The sequence below is a fragment of the Gouania willdenowi genome, chromosome 16, assembly GCF_900634775.1.
Source record: "Gouania willdenowi chromosome 16, fGouWil2.1, whole genome shotgun sequence".
Classification (NCBI taxonomy): Eukaryota; Metazoa; Chordata; class Actinopteri; order Blenniiformes; family Gobiesocidae; genus Gouania; species Gouania willdenowi.
The window spans coordinates 33,255,749-33,261,003 of record NC_041059.1 but is presented as its reverse complement, the minus strand read 5'-3'; positions in this window follow the sequence as shown (position 1 = coordinate 33,261,003).

Genomic DNA, 5,255 nt, shown 5'->3' with positions numbered 1-5,255 from the left:
TTTCTGGAAATTATGAGAAATCATTTCAGGAAAACTGTCAGTCATGTTATAAAGGCATTCGGAAATTGTAATCCTCCAAATATTGTGGAGTTTAATTGAATTAGTGTATTTAGAAGGGTTGAGATACCTACAACTGAATGGTTTGATAATGTACACAATAATTCATGTTTTTTTTGTCTTATCAACTTTCTCCTGCGGGCCAAATTGGATGGCCCCCGGGCCTTGACTTTGACACATATGAGCTAAAGTTAAGCAGCTAAGACCATGATAAGTACTTTTTTTTTACCCTTTGGAGCTAATGCACTACATACACATATTTACACGAAGGTTCCCTTTCTTTTAATTACATCTCATACATACACTAAGCACACATTCACACAGGGGTTATGGAATGGAGAGGTACCATAACAGGGTGTTGGGTGGGTTCACACACTCAAGCCTGTTGGGTGGGGGCCCGGCCCTTCTGTTGATGGCTGGGCCACGGCTTAGAACACAAATACAGCAGTTGGGTGGGGTGGTGGGTCTTTGGGAGGTGTTGCCGGGCCATGTCAGCCCAAGGTGTGGGGGTGCCTCTCCTCCTCTGGTGTGGCTGGGTGCTGGCCTCGTTTTGAGGCAGGTGGATCTGTCTGCAGGCCGATGGGTGGATCCGGGCGCCCTTGGCTAGGGGCTGCTGCACCACACCAGGGTCCGACGACCTTGGCTTGCTGGCTGGGCCGGTCTTGGCAAGGGTCTTTTGAAGCGGGCGTCGTGAGTCGTGCCCTTGCATGCCTGCGGGTGTGGCGTGGAGCGGCCCCCCTTTGGGCGGTACCCTGTGGGGCTGGGGTCTGCGCCGCATACCAGTGTGACGGTCTGGCTGGAGCCCCTTGGGGAGGGCTGATTTTGACAATAACTAATGCTCATCGTGCTAGCGACATCGATGATGAGTTATTTGGGGGGCTCAACCAGTGCTACTGGGTGCAGCGTCCCCTTGGTGCCCTGGGCGGTCGGGGATGCAGCCGTCATCCTTGGTGGGCGCTGGCGGGGTGCCACGGGGTGGGGGTAATGCTGGGTGAAATATCAATATTTAAATTTATATCGATATATTTATAAGCACAATATCACACGGGACAACATCGTTTATATCAATATTGTTCATTTTGCATTAAAATAGCAATACATTTATTTTCATTGGCCACAAGTCCGCACCTATTTCTCTTCTCCCATCTCCATGTCTCATACACACAACCACTGTGCCCTACAAAAAAATGAGTGAAAGCTGTGGCTTACCATATTGCTAAAGACATGGTCCCCATAATAAGAAAGTCTACGACATGCACAATACACAAGTCACATCCGCATGTGTGTTTGATGTGCTTTAACACGTTATCACGTTTGCGTCCAACCCCCATAACACTCCATAACACTCACATAAGTTTACGGACCTGCACTCGCGTAGATGCCTGCATGCCTAAGTGCTAAGCAATTTTTTGTAAGGTGCTTGATAGTGAAGCGCACCTGACCACTGTAGCTTCACTCACGCCACACTTCCACTACACCTAAGAGAGGGTGAATGGAGGAAGGAGTGGAAAACCACTGTTACAGAGTTCTGCTTATCAGACTTTTGGTATGAGAACATGAATCATCAAACATCAAAACCTCTACTACCATCTAGATAATCATCATTTACATCAAGGACATCATTCATATTCATTGACTCAAGTCTAGTGTCTCTGTCGGTGATCGGAGTTACCAAAAGCCAGAAGAATAGTGGAACCATGGTTGGAACCACCCCACTTGATTGGCGGCATCATGAGTGAAGAACCTCAAGTGTTTTCCTCAATCACAAGCAGAAGGGCTTGTGACTGTATCATCTTGCAGCCAGGTGTGAGGTTGTTCACCCTCCACCTAGCTATAAGCCTTCCATTGGTGTGGCTTATAAACAAAGCAAAGGAAGAACAAAAGTCCCACTTCGGCGGGGTCCTCAGGGCTTGATCTAGTCTCTTGTTCTAGAGCGTTTTTTCAACAGACCGTGTGTCTCGTGAAAAAGGATCAGCTCCAGTGATCCCACAAGGCAAAGGAACGCTTTTTTGTGCACCGCACCTGAGAAGCCAGCTTAGACGGTGTAGTTGTTATTACACCGCCCCACTCAGTGGCCTTGTTGGTTCCCCCTTCATTGTTCGTTAAGCCTCCATGTCAGCATCAGCTGGTGTCGGCAGTCATCTGCTTGGATCCATGTCACCCGCTCCGCAACCTTCACTGCCGTGTAGGTCGTCAGCTGTACGCGGAAAGAGCCGATCCACCTCCGGTCGGTCCACCTCTCACGTTGTAGACGATCACAAAATCACTAGGCCAAACATCATGCAGATGATCGGTCGTTGTCAGAGGAAGGGCAGTCTCCACACACCTGGCAACCTCTCTTGGGATCGATTGGTACCTGAACAGAAGAAAAGAAGAAAAAAAACCCAAAACAAAACAATAAAAAATAAAAATAAATAGAATTAGGTAAGATCAAATAAAACAAAATTAAAGAGAAAGGGCATTAGGGTTAGTTAACTAATTGAATTGTTAGTATGGCTTTGGCAACTCAGGTTTAGCTTCCAGGAAGGCAGAGACAGGTCAGAGGTCAGGATATGAGAACTTTTCAGGTCCTAAAAGGTGCTGCTGCACCAACACACAATGTTTAGGAGTGGGTTAGTGAGCTTTTAGCCAGCCTAGGTCAAAGCTATCTGTAGCCCATTCACATGCGTGAGTGGGCAAATGGGAGGCTGAAAGAAAGGCGGGAAGTATTAATTTGGTTCTCCTTTCCTGGAGCAAGGAGAAGCGTAGCTGGAGTTGAAGTGATTCTCAAACTGTGGTACGTCTACTACTAGTGGTACATTAATACCTGGTGAGAAGTAACAATATGAGAACCACTGTTTACAAGGGCATGCAAGTCGGACGGAGAAGTGTGGCGTGTGAGTACATGTCTTCCCAAGATGAATGCAAACAATTGGGAGACATGGATATGTGAAAAACAAGATTAACCAAATAAATAAATAAATATTTATTTATTTCAATTTTTTTTTTTTTTTTTGCTAGCTCTTATTTATGAAGGAGAAATCTTATTCTATCCTTTATTTATGACTGAAGGAGAAATCATGTTCTTGACACTCCACACCTAATAACAAAACCTAATTATTTTTATAGAGCTGAATTAGTCAGTTCATTTATTTTATTATTGTCCCTCATAATTGTTATTTGAAACTTAATTTCCTTAATTTTGAAACTAAGTTGGTGGCAAAAGTGTCTCCTGTTTTGTGTCTGCACCAGAGTTAAGCAACATTATTGGCCCTTTTCAGGTTAGACAGAATTAAAGTTAAGTTGAGTCAAACAATCATATTGTCTTTTGCTGTCTGTTTTTATCCTATCCGTAGGAGTGATGAGCCACAGCTGTTTGGAGAGCTTCCTTAAATGCTCAGTAGTTACTTAACTTTAAACTATCTCTTATTTACATCAATCAGTTATTAAGAATTTCAGGGAGATCCTATTTAAATCTCAAGTGACCCAGATTGGGCCACCAACCAATGTTGAGAACACTTAATTTCACCGTTAAAAATGTCTAAACCTACTGAAAGTGTTGGCCTCGCACGCTAAGTGCTGGTGGGAGAATAATAATAATACTAATGAATTTTATTTATAATGCACTTTACATTTCAAATAAAATCTCAAAGTGCTACATAGTAAGACAGGATAAAAATACAATACAATACAACAATAAAAGCAGGACAAGTTAAAATTAGCTATAGGAAGGTCTTTAGTCCTTTTTCAAAAGCATCCACCGTCTGTGGAGACCTAAGGTGGTCAGGAAGTTCGTTCCACAGACGAGGAGCGGCAGCGAAATCCCTGTCCCCCATGGTCATGAGCCGCGTCCTGGGCGTGAGCAGACGGTGCTGTTGGCCTGACCGGGTCCTGGTTGAGGTGTGTGGTGTGAGGAGGTCAGTGAGGTAGGTGGGGGCATCACCGTGCAGACAGTGGTGGGTGTGCAGGAGGACCTTGTACTCTATGCTGGCAGAGATGGGGAGCCAGTGGAGAGTGCGGAGTAATGGGGGTGATGTGATCGTATTTCCGCACCCTCATCAGGACCCTGGCAGCGCTGTTTTGGACATATTGGAGTGTTTGGATGTTCCTGCCAGGGATCCCGATGAGGAGTGCGTTACAGTAGTCCAACCTGGAGGAGACAAACGCATGGACGAGCCTCTCTGCAGCTGAAAGGGAGAGGAAAGGACGGAGTTTTGAGATGTTACGGAGGTGAAAGAAAGAGGTTTCGCATATGTGGGTGACATGGTTGTCGAAGGAGAGGTGGGGGTCAAACTTCACCCCAAGATTGGTAATGGAGGGAGAGAGGGGAAAGAAGAAGAAAGGGGTTGGAGGGTTTTGAGGTAAATAATTTTCCTATGATAAGAGACAAACGCAGAGGGACGCTGACCCCTCCCTTTTTTACATAAGAATACATTTGGATTCTTAAAACCATATGATAAAAATCATATCATTTTGGATGTGTCTCTGTTTTTGTCTCTCTTGTTCCCACCTGCTTTTGTGTCCTCCAGCCTTCTCGACCTCCTCCTCCACAGCCTCAAAGCCAGGGTCATGCTATATGCTCCTTTTTGGAAGATTGAAGATGTAACCAGTTTCGCTTTGAATTGGAAGTCTCTGGAATAGATATTACGTTAGAACATCCACAATATGTCATATTGTCATTGTCACGTGTCTATTTCAATTTGTTTCCCCTTTGCTTCTCAGTTGGAGTTATATGACAATACTTCCCTGTAATTCCCATCCGTCATCAAAAGAAGCAGTGACCCGGCATAACGTGTCATCATTCAGTCATTCATGCGCCGCATATGTTCATGCCTCAATTTTCACATCCATGCATTCACAAGGTTTTTCTGTGCAGTGTCTAAGTAGAGTACAGGCCTCATCTGAACCACCAGCGGCGATAGCCACCACCTCCTCTCTCGGGGTCATAATGAGCTCTTATTGCCCCCCATGCTTGGCAACCTTAGCGGTGATCAATCGCTTTTCACTGGCCAGTGCTTCGGAACGCCGTCCGAATCTATCCCAAACTCAGGCTACACGACCGTATAGGACACTAAAAGTCTCTTCCGGGAGCCCAAGAACCACTCAACCAGAAAGTGAAACACAAATCTGGGAGTCTAAGAAGTTGCCGAATCTAATCCGGGAGTCTTCTTCAAACACAACCTACGACTGTATTAAGACACTAAAAGTCTCTCGCGGGA